General features: G+C 38.6%; 1 long non-coding RNA gene across 3 annotated transcripts; it reads right to left on the bottom strand.

Moving 5' to 3' along the window:
* Positions 1-8,150: 8,150 nt before the first annotated feature.
* LOC110929243 lies at positions 8,151-11,719 on the bottom strand. 3 transcript variants are annotated; one of them, XR_004888466.1, is made up of 7 exons: positions 11,578-11,719; positions 11,276-11,501; positions 10,989-11,153; positions 10,310-10,867; positions 9,307-9,424; positions 8,612-9,148; positions 8,151-8,526 (listed from the first exon to the last, which is right to left on the bottom strand). It is a non-coding gene; the product is annotated as an uncharacterized LOC110929243 (long non-coding RNA). The 3 variants fall into 3 exon arrangements; XR_002586949.2 differs by having other exon boundaries at positions 10,989-11,074; XR_002586950.2 differs by having other exon boundaries at positions 8,612-9,145; positions 10,989-11,074.
* Between the last annotated feature and the right edge of the window lie 227 nt (positions 11,720-11,946).

Genomic DNA, 11,946 nt, shown 5'->3' with positions numbered 1-11,946 from the left:
ACGACCTCGACATCCGGGTGTAGGCGTACACCCGGCATTATGTCCATGACTATAAAAGTGTAGCCGTTGGTTACCCGCCACGGTTTTATGCTATGTGGCGTGTCTATTAAACTTTAACCCGGCACGACCCGGGCGACCGAACGCATAGTAACATGTAATTCTTTACAAGATTTAAATTATAAATTATCCCAAGTTATAAAGAGTTTGTGCCTTGAGCATTTAAACCAATTTTATTAAACATTTTACAAAAGTGTCGGTTGAATGTATTTACCAGTGTAAACTGACATATTTTCCCAAAAAGACTAAATGCAGGTACTATGCGTAATTGGCTGGGATTTCTCCTTAGCATCATTAGAAGTCTCGCAAGCTTAAGATGCCTGAAGTCTGTTGAACAATACTTTTTGTTATTATTATTGATCCCCTGTGGATTTTTATTTCAACAATGGTGATACTTTGATATTACACTTAACGTTGAAATATATTTATCTTTATGCTTCCGCTGTGCATTCATATATTGTGTGGTTTGACTATATTGTTGCTAACTACGTCACGGTAATCCCCCACCGGGCCCACCGGTGAGACACGTGGAAATCGGGGTGTGACAAATTGGCAGGAGCCGAAGACGCCTACGGAGATTCGCAGTTTCTTAGGACTAGCAGGATACTACAGGCGCTTCATCGAAAATTTCTCAAGGATTGCTGAACCCCTAACTTCTTTAACTAGAAAGAATATAAAGTTTAATTGGGGCCCTAAACAGCTGGAAGCTTTTGATATCCTTAAGCAGAAGCTGAGCAATGCTCCTGTGTTGACATTGCCGGACGGAATGGAAGAATTTGTAGTGTACTGTGATGCATCACACACCGGAATGGGATGTGTGCTTATGCAGAAAGGCAAAGTCATTGCCTATGCTTCACGGAAATTAAAAGTGCATGAAAAGAATTACACCACCCATGACTTGGAGTTGGGTGCCGTTGTATTTGCACTAAAGCTATGGAGGCACTATTTGTATGGCATTAAATTCGTGATCTATTCTGATCACAAGAGCCTCCAACACCTGTTCAATCAGAAAGATTTGAATATGAGGCAGCGACGTTGGATGGAAACTCTGAACGATTATGACTGCGAAATAAGATACCATCCAGGCAAGGCCAACGTAGTCGCAGACGCCTTGAGCCGAAAAGAAAGAGTGAAACCAATAAGGATCAATGCCAAGAGCATTGAAATCAAGAACAGTCTGAATGAAAGATTGTTAGCTGCACAGAAGGAAGCTGTGTCAGAAGCTAGCTATCCTAACGAAAAGCTAGGAGTAACTGAAGAACAGTTATCCTATGGCAAAGACGGAATCCTGAGATTAAATGGAAGGATATGGGTTCCTGTTTATGGAGGTCTTCGGGACGTTATCCGCCAGGAAGCCCACAGTTCCAGATATTCCGTTCATCCTGGAGCGGACAAGATGTACCAAGATTTGAAGGCAAACTTCTGGTGGATAGGCTTGAAGAAGTCTATAGCCACCTATGTAGCAAAATGTTTGACTTGTGCGCAAGTAAAAGCTGAACATCAAAAGCCGTCAGGCTTGCTGCAACAGCCTGAACTTCCCGAGTGGAAGTGGGAAATGGTGACGATGGATTTCATCACCAAGTTGCCAAAGACAAAAAGGGGAAACGATATGATATGGGTAATAGTTGATAGACTGACTAAGTCAGCACATTTCCTACCCATTAAGGAGACTCATACCTCCGATATGTTAGCCCAGTTGTTCGTAGATAAGATTGTATCCCTGCATGAAGTGCCTGTGTCTATTATCTCTGACAGAGATACTAGGTACACGTCACACTTTTGGAAAAGTTTCCAACAATCTTTGGGCACGCAGTTAAACTTCAGTACGGCTTACCATCCTCAGACAAACGGACAGAGTGAGCGTACAATCCAAACATTGGAAGACATGCTTCGTGCATGCGTGATCGATTTAGGTGGTAGTTGGGATAACCACCTACCATTAGTCGAGTTCTCATATAACAATAGCTACTATACGAGCATTAAGGTTACGCCTTTCGAAGCCTTGTACGGTAGAAAGTGTAGAACGCCCGTTTGTTGGGCAGAAGTTGGAGATGTCCAGATGACAGGACCTGATATAATTTTTGAAACGATGGACAAGATTGTCCAGATTCGTGACCGATTGAAAGCTGCCCGAGATAGGCAGAAGAGCTACGCAGATTTGAAGCGTAAACCATTTAACTTCGAAGTAGGTGACAAGGTATTGCTTAAAGTATCACCCTGGAAGGGAGTGATGCGATTCGGTAAGAAAGACAAGTTGAGCCCGAGATACATTGGACCATTCGAGGTAATCGAACGTGTTGGATCGGTTGCCTATAAGTTAAACTTACCGGAAGAGCTCAGTGGTATCCACAATGTGTTCCACATCTGCAATCTAAAGAAGTATTTCACTGATGAATCGATCGTTATACCGCATACAGATGTACACGTCGATGAGAGCTTAAAGTTTGTTGAAAAACCGGTGTCGATCGAGGATTGACAGGTTAAAAAGCTTCGAAGGAAGTATATACCGATTGTGAAGGTAAAATGGGATGCCCGTAGAGGTCCCGAGTACACGTGGGAGGTAAAGTCCACGATGAAAGAAAAGTACCCTCGTTTGTTTCAATAAATCCCGAGGTCGAGATTTCTTTTAAGGGGGTGAGGATGTAACACCTCGAATTTTGCGTCCTATAAAGTAATGACACGTGTCATATGTTTGCACGTGGTGATAATTACTGTAGAGGGACTAAAGTTGACAAACATAGAAAGTATGTGAATTCGAGGTTTCAAAATGTCAACAAGGGATAAATATACTTCACAGTAACCCTAAATGATACTCGTACCTTCAAAACGAATGAATCATGGATCATACGGGACGAAATGTGGAAGAAAGTGAGGAATTACAAACTACTGGGGCCAAATGTGTCAACATGTTTAAGTTATACCTCTGAGTGACCCTTTGGCATACCCGAGGCTTTGTAACGATAAAATACGCTCACTAGAATGCACGATATAAATTTCATCAAGTTCTGTTATAAAATGAGAAAGTTATCATCGAATTCGTAGGCGAGGAGTTAAAAGCGTCAAACATTGAAAGTTATGACTTTTCGGGTAATAATAAATTTACCGAGGATTAATAAGTTGGGTAAAAGTTCTGAGGCCCTTATATGTAAATAAGAAAGGCCCAAAACGCAAAGTTACCCCTTCAAAACGCCAAGAGCCGACGGTAATAATTGAAAAAGATTTGAAAATCTTACAGCAAGCCTCAGGCGGGCCGCGTAAAGGTTGCAAGGGGCCTTACGCGGGCCGTGCTGACAGTAGAAGATATGGGCTCTGACAGGAAGATTCAAGCGGGCATTGATGCGGGCCGCATCAGCCTCCCAGATATAGAAAATACGGACATAAGCACTGTTTGCTATTTTAACCGCCTTAGGAGCCATTATGAGCAGCATGGGCGCCCCCTACTCGACCCCTAGCACTCAGGGACACATGTTGATGATCAAGGAACCCTTGTAGCCTTAGTTGTAATAATCCTAAGCTCAAAATTTCACTATATAAAGGCCATGAGATGCAACATTGTAACCACACCTTCATTCAACACTTCTGATCATTTCTGGAGCTCAAGTGTTCTCTCTACTCATCTCTGGTCATGCTTAGGACTTCAGTAAGTATACTCCACCCTTCTTAGTTAAGTTTTTGCTTAGTTATAGCTTAAAAGTCAATCCGTCGTAATTAACGATTGACTTAACGATTAATCACAAATGGTCCAGTGATTAGTCGAATCAAAGGTAGTTATATGTTGGTAATTATGTGGGCATTACACCCCTAAAAGGGCACCCTCTGATTCCCACTCTAACTAGTCCAAATGACGGGTCAAAGTTGCTTAGAAAAAGTCAACAGAATGCTAATTTTCGATTTAATGCATAATTAACAATGTAGATGGCTTGTAACCTGTTTTATCACTCATATAACTTAATAATAAGTATTACAACTGGTCTAAACTTGTTTGATCCGGCCATTTACTGTTTTGACCCGGTTCGGAACCGAAAGTCGCAAAACTTTGACTTTTGCTTTGACTTCAGTTCTGACCCGATTTGGTATGTTTTAGATATGCCTTAGGACTCTCCTAGGACCAAGTTACATGATGGTATAACCTCTGTGGCTGGTTCGTTGTTTGTCCGAGTCGTTTGCACATTTCCGTTATATGCTTAAATGTTGACCATAATGCCCTTTTGACTTTAAAACGAGAACTTGGGAAATGTGAGAGAGCAAAAATCTTTGTTACTGATTTCTAAACATGTCCCTAAAATTTCATGTCAATCCGAGGTCTAGAATAGGAGTTATGCTAATTAGCGCAATTAAGAAAGTTTTGTAATTAATCGACGCAATTAGCATAAAACCTATCTAAACCCAAATTTCGACACCAAACCTTTTACACCCTAATGTAAAATAATATTTTGGAATTTTTAAAGATTTTTAATTATTTTTCACCAGCTCATAACCTGCGGTTATGGTGCGGATTCGGTAAATACCGAATATAACCTTTTCGAACATAAAACAAGTTCTACATGGTATTTTGACCCGAATCCAATTGCTGCTGATTTTAAATAAATAATAGAGTATTTTGAACTTTATAACCTGTTCAGAAAACTCAGATTTCCTGTAGAACCCGGAAATCTCTTTTATAACCTTTAAAATGACCAAATTACCCCTACGGGGCGTATATTGGGATTAAACTCGTTATGGGCATAATGGAAGGTATCCTACTGATATCACAACCTCTTTTGAGCATATTGACTTAGGAAACCTGTGTAAGACTCTTTCGGTTACCCGTTACGCCATTTACGCGTTCGGTCCGGTTTATGTAACTAGTTTACATAAATTAGCCGAAACGGGTCCAACCTTGTCGTTTTTACCTCAAAATCCAGAATGTATTTAGTTTACCCATAATATGCAAGTCTTCGAACTTGTTGGGTCCAAACCACATTCCATTCTCGGTTTTCGCCTTTCATGCGATTAAACCGTATTTATATTTTGAAAACTAACCGGTATAAGCTTAAGCTAAATTAAAGACCCGTTAGGTTTCTAATAGGTTGTTAAACCTTCGTTCCAGAATAGGAGACCAGTAAAAGATACTTGCATTTGCTTGTTGTGGTTATTACTTGCTCAGGTAAATACTTTTAACTTATTTCCCTTATACGGGCTTGGGGTACGGTATATAAAATACCGCTTGGTCGGGCAATTGACCCTAACTCATTAGTAGTTGGGTATTATCAATGTGACCCGCTTGAAAATTGGTTTTATTTGTTTTACGCCTTTGGGAGTTTAATGACCATGTCCCGGATATCCTTGGCATCATTTTACGAAAGAGTAAACTTCCGTTTTGCTCCCTGTGGTTTGGTCACTTTAACGGTTTTGCTCCAAACCTTTAAAAATAGCCATTTTACTCCCTAATGTTTTGGTTTTTTGCCAGTTTGCTCCCCGCCTCTAACTCCATCCAAATTGTTTGTTTTTCCATTTTACTCCCCACAGGGAGCAAACTGGCAACAAAACCAAAACATCAGGGAGCAAAATGGCTATTTTTAAAGGTTTGGGGCAAAACCGTTAAAGTGACCAAACCACAGGGAGCAAAACGGAAGTTTACTCTTTACGAAATGGCTACGACCTTGACACGCGGGTGTAGGCGTACACCCGACATTGTGTCCATACTTATAAAGGTATAACCGTTGGTTTTCCCGCCGCGGTTCTATACTATGTGGTGCGTCAAATAACCTTAAACCCGGCACGAACCGGGCGACTGAACGCATAACGAACATGTAATTCTTTTACAAGATTAGATTTGATTAATTATCCCAAGTTATAAAAGTTTGTGCCACGTGCATTCAAATCAATTTTATTAAACTTTTTAAAAGTGTCGGTTGAATGTATTTACCAGTGTAAACTGACGTATTTTCCTCAAAAAGATTAAATGCAGGTTCTACACGAAATAGGCTGGCCACTCCTTAGCATCGTTAGAGTCTCGCAAGCCTGGATGCCACTATGTGTTGAACATTATATTTCCTATTTTACTTTTGATCCCCTGTGGATTATTTCGACTACTTGTGATACTTGGATATTACATTTGATGGTTGAAATATATCTATCTTTATGCTTTCGCTGTGCATTTAAATATTGTGTGATTTGACTATATTGTTGCCAACTACGTCACGGTAATCCCCCACCGGGCCCACCGGTGAAACGTGTGGAAATCGGGGTGTGACACTACCCAAAGTTGGAAATAATTGACATTGCATGGTGTTATATCACTAGATTTATCGTCTACGACCGGTTCAATTACAACTACCCAAAATCAGGTTTAGACACTTAGAAGTAGATTTGAACTCAAATCGCTAGATTTCAACTCGACCAGTTAATATAAAAATTACCCAAAATGCTACATAGGTAGTTTTTACTCCCAGACACCGAGATTTATTCTCACGCCGGATGGTGGTTACAGGAATAACCTCATTCCTGTAACGAGTCCTAACGGCCTCTGGTTTTATAGGATAACGTTTGGGTTGCCGACGTGTAAATTACACGATAGAGACTTACATGTTCAATCTATGTCTCTTCTTTGGCGCCATCCGTGGAAGGTACTGATATCGAAGCTTGTACCCATGACGAGTAGTCAGAACACTATGCCTACAACAGCGAGTATAATAACACCAGTTGGTCAAGGGAGAATACCCACAGTGACCGCCGCAGGAGGATCTTCCTAACTGGCGATAACCAAGTCCCTGGATCTGGAGTTTGATGCAGAAGCAACACCAGGGTTTGAAGACACGTTATAGACATAAACGCTTAGGGTGACTCGAACACTATCCGAAGATCCTTGTCTTATTCCTTGTGGTAGAATCAAACGACTAGAACAACCGTCGTGTTATCCGCCACGTCCGCATCTTTCACGCCATCTCATGTTGTTCATACCACTACATCACCCGTTGTTGTACCTACAGTCTGTACTGCAACTCCGTCATATGTGACAGCGGATCAATATTACCAACATACCTATCCGCTACCCCCGTTGCATTTTTGTTTAAAAACATTTTTTACGAGCACGTATTTATTTATATGTGTCGGTGTAAATTTAGTTTGGTGTATGTTTCGCCGTAAACTTTTTTGAAAAACGAGTGAGGGCAAATATAACACGTTTCAGTTCGTATTTTATTTTACAAAATCACTAATAAATCCCTTTTAATTACATGTGTCAGTTTTTTCGTTATACCCTTTACATTTTCTTTGTATGAGTTGGGTCATATATAACATGTTATGATTGTACGGTATAATTTTGATTTACTTTACGTTTTTATGCAATCACAATGCTTATATAGGTTAGATTGAATTGTATCGAATACGTCAGAAGGCGCGTTTTCATAAGATTTATTTTCATAAGGTTAAGGCATCATATAACTATAACAGAACGTGTGCAGGCCTGATTGCTAGTTTTTAATTAATAGTTAAAACTTGTAACCCAAAACTTAAAAAAAAAAATCTAATCTTCGTCATTTTAGTTAAAATTAAAATGAAAAAAAAACCGACAAATACTCTTGGTTATGCTATAAATCAAAATCAACTTGACCACATATTCTAATCATCTACTTGGTCAAATTCTTGAAATAATAGGTAGAATTTTAAAACCCACGTAAAGCCTAGGAGTGTGAATTCCTATATATGAAACTAGGTTATCACCCGGGAATACTCCTGGGTTGTGAATCTTTATATCTAAAAAAATAAATATACATCTATATATATTAACTAATAAAAATATACCATGTAGTTGTGAATATTTATAACCCGGGAACTTCCTAGGCAGAAAAAATCAATTTATAATCTAATTATATCATTAAATAAATTAATAGACATGTTTTCAAACGTTATTAAGTGTTTAAATAAATAAGTTAAAATTTGGTGTCAATACTATGCGGTACCAATGTTGAAATTAAAAGATAGGTTTTCAAACGTTATTTGCCGTAAAATAACACTTTTTTTTCCATGGGGGCTTGCAAAATGATGTGGCCCGTTTTAAACAACACACCGATCTGAATTAAACAAATCAAACAATCTGAGTGACAATCCAATTCAATCACAAACGTAAAACAAACAATTCAATTACCTTATAACATACAATACATTTAAATTCCATTACAACAACCTTCAGTAATAAAAAACAATAAAAGACAATTTGATGATTAAAAGATATATTCATGTGATTAAAGAAGATGGCCAGGAGAGTCCAGGAGGTGGCATTCTTTGAAGATAAAAGTGAAACAGAGCATAGCTACTCATACCTAACTCACATATGTTGGAAAAAAATAGGAATAACAAAACCAAAAGCAATTCTAAGAAACATATGTTCACCTGTTTTCCCTTGATTCCACTTATCTTTCATGTTCTCTAATAATGATTATCTGGACCATATACAGATGACCGTCGTAAAAACCTCTAAGAAGCCACCTTAAATCAAATAACAAAAACAAATTAAATTAGACAATGGAAGAAATCACTTAAATAAGATGAGTAGAAAATGATGGAATTTCACCTCTAATATATATGTTAGGAAAACGAACTGAGAAAGCTCTGTGAAGAAGATAGCGTCGGCACCGGAAACAGGGTACGGTTTCCATTACACCGTCGTTAAGTCAATAGTCCATCACGGCACGGGTTGGCCACCGAACCGTTAGTAGGAGGACACTTGAACTGTTGACGGGTATGTTAATCTCCGGCAACGATCCTGTTCGCCGACACACATGAGGATATTTTATGACTTGTTGAGACACTTTATCGATAAAAACCTATTCTCCGATGAAACCTCCACTTCAAACACTACACAACTCATCGAATCCTCCCACTCCGACTGGGTATTCGACTGAAGGATATTCGGATGCCCTAGTGTTCGATTAGGGGGTTTGCAGGTGCAATGGTATTTGTGGGAGACAAAGTCGGTGACGGTAGCCAGCGGTGGTGATCGATGGTCTAAATGGTGCTGAACTAAAGATTGCGGCTGTTTCTTTCTCTCTATAGCTCCCTCTCTCCTAGACCTTGAGTTTCACAGAGATCCGCTTATGCTGCTGACCTGCTGTATAAAAAATAGAGTTATAAAGACTGATTCATTTCACCGGCTGCTAGAGTTATGCTTGTTTTGTGCAAAACAATCTAGTAGTGGACCAAAAGTATTGGCAAATTTAATGCTAATGAAATTAAATAAGATCTTATAATAATTTACAATTTACATACCAAAAATCACCCTCCTTCTAGATGTGTGATGAGCGTTTCTAGCCAAAGATTAAGAGTTGTTTCTTAAGCCAAATGTGTCTTATACACTGGTGGTAACATATCAACAAAACACAAATACCTGTATAAATGGAACATAATTATTAGCCAAAGAATGAAAATTAGTAATACGCTCCCTTAAAGTAAACAAAATAAGGGTTACAACTTGACCAAAATCAGAAGCTGTGTGTAGGGTGTAGGTGTTTGACTATTTATTCAGTACGATAAAGATTTATTGGTTTTGTTGACCTTCATGTGACATGGTATGTGATCATTTTATAATCATATACTTAAAAATGGTTGTTTAAGTTCAATATGTAGAAGTCGCAATGCTCCACTCTGAAATATGTAGATCAAGACTTTTGTGGGTAAGGTATTGATGGTTGACTAATTTAATTTGAGACAATCAGTTGAAAATACGGAATTCGAATCCAGCAAACGACTGAACATATAAGATTTTTGGTTATCAGGTTACTCTTTGCTCCTCAAAAGCACCACAACCTTCAGACCAATTCTTAGTTTAGTCTTCCCGAAAGCCATATTTCGTGACTGTTTTTCAATTATTTTCTAATCTTCAGTGAAACAAATTCTAAGACTAATACAATGAAAGCTCTCAATTCTACTAATCTATTAATAACAGTTTCAAGATTGTGCTTCAACAAATAAGCAGAGTATGAAGAATAAAAAAAAAATAATGACCTCACATACGAATAATCATGAGAATAGAATCATAGAGCACAAAAAAAACTAATTTAATCAACCAATTCTATCATGTTCACGATCATTTAAACTTATGCATCAATAAGTGCAATAGCACGAATTGGATAACATGTACCTTGCGTTTGAGAAATCATACATTTATTTTTATATTATCGTCTCAAGTCGTGCGCCTACGATAACATCATACATTTTAAGTTTTTAATTCCCGACCCTTTTCAAAGCAAACACGCAAGATATTAGAACGTACCTCAATCTCTGGGAAAACGTAAGCCCTGTTACAGAGAAGCTAGTTGTGATAAAAGCTTGGTATCAGACCAAGATACGTGCTTCAACATTCTAGAGAACGTCTCCTGATTAACGATAACACTGTCTTCGTCATCGTTGTAATCCACCTTACAACCTTCGTCACATCCCTTTTCTTCTTCGTTATCACCGTCGAGTTCATTGTTTTGCCCGTTTCTTCCCTTCCTTCGCCATTATTTCACCAACATCTGTCTTGAGTGCATTTGGAACAATCAAGCTTGACGGTTTCAAGTTGAAAACTCCCATTGAACGGCTGTTTTTCAACTTCGGTTGATTCATCGACGCCTGAACATTATTAGCAGAATAACACAGATTGTGGTCCGAGTATGCTCTTTGAAGTCTTGCATGCTGTCTTAAAATTTGACCCGAGATTGATCGGTTAAGGATGTTTGTCTGCATCCTGGTCTCGGGCTTTCGGTTTTCGGGGTGGTTAACTGACTCGAAAACGACAAAGTACCGCACACCATCGTTAACAACAATAGAAGCTTCACCTTTAGATTGCCTGAGACATATTTTCACTGGAATATGAGTAGAGAATATATTTATTTTGTAAGAGTCCTTTGAAACTAAAACAATAAATCATTTAACATTATATAAAGACTGTAAAGAGGACAAACAGGTACTTTGGTATCAACGACAGTAGTAATCCTGAGTTTAGTTGGCGCCACCTTCACCTGTTCACTGGATCGAGTCATTGGGTCCTTTATATCTGTGGGAGAAACCAAACAGAACACTAATATGCGTGAAGTCGTCGTCGTTGCCATGAATTAAAACCAGCGAAATCAAAACTGGTTATCAAAAACTAAAATCAACATAGATACAAACCCTAATTTCTAAACAGATTTGAGGATCTGAAACTAACTAACACCAACATTCTATTAAAACAACACAGGAAGCACAAAAAACTTACAGTTCGCCGAAACCCTAGATAGTTGAGGATCTGAACACAGTGCCGGAACCGAACCCTAGCGATTACTTGTCTTCGGATGATCAGAACAAAGTGACAAATCTGTAGACAGTGCCGGAACCCTAGCAAGTTGAGGAGAAACACCGGCGCCGTGCCTCCGACACCGCCTTTGTCTCTCTCTCTCTCTTGTCAAAACCCACCGTTCGAAAAAAAACAAAATTCTAAACAACTTTGAAAAAAAAAACAGTAGTAGTTAAGAAACATATTGAAAAGAAGAAATTGGAAGCAAGAATCAATGAAGATACCATATTATGTTGATTGTTGATGCGGTTCTTGGTGATTTTGAAGTCTTGATTCCTTGTGAATAGGAATGAACGGCAGAAGAAGATGAGATAAAAATTAGGGTTTGTAAGGGAAGTGAAAAAAGTTGAAGTCGGGTCATAATAAGATGATGCGGATCCCGCCTCAACCCATATACCAAAATTTTTGACCCATGATTTTGGAGCCAAAACCAATTTCTAGATTGCCTTAGGTGATGCCACATCATTTTGCAAGCCCCCATATCATGACACATAAGCCCTCATTTATCATGTTTATATATATATATATAGATTTTTTTGGTTTGGGATTATTCAAAATCACATGTGGCAGTTTCGAATTTAACCCACAAACAT

The sequence above is a fragment of the Helianthus annuus genome, chromosome 3 (genome assembly GCF_002127325.2).
Source record: "Helianthus annuus cultivar XRQ/B chromosome 3, HanXRQr2.0-SUNRISE, whole genome shotgun sequence".
In the NCBI taxonomy this organism is placed as follows: Eukaryota; Viridiplantae; Streptophyta; class Magnoliopsida; order Asterales; family Asteraceae; genus Helianthus; species Helianthus annuus.
Note: the sequence above shows the minus strand (reverse complement) of the source record. Positions and strands in the feature narration are given on the sequence as shown.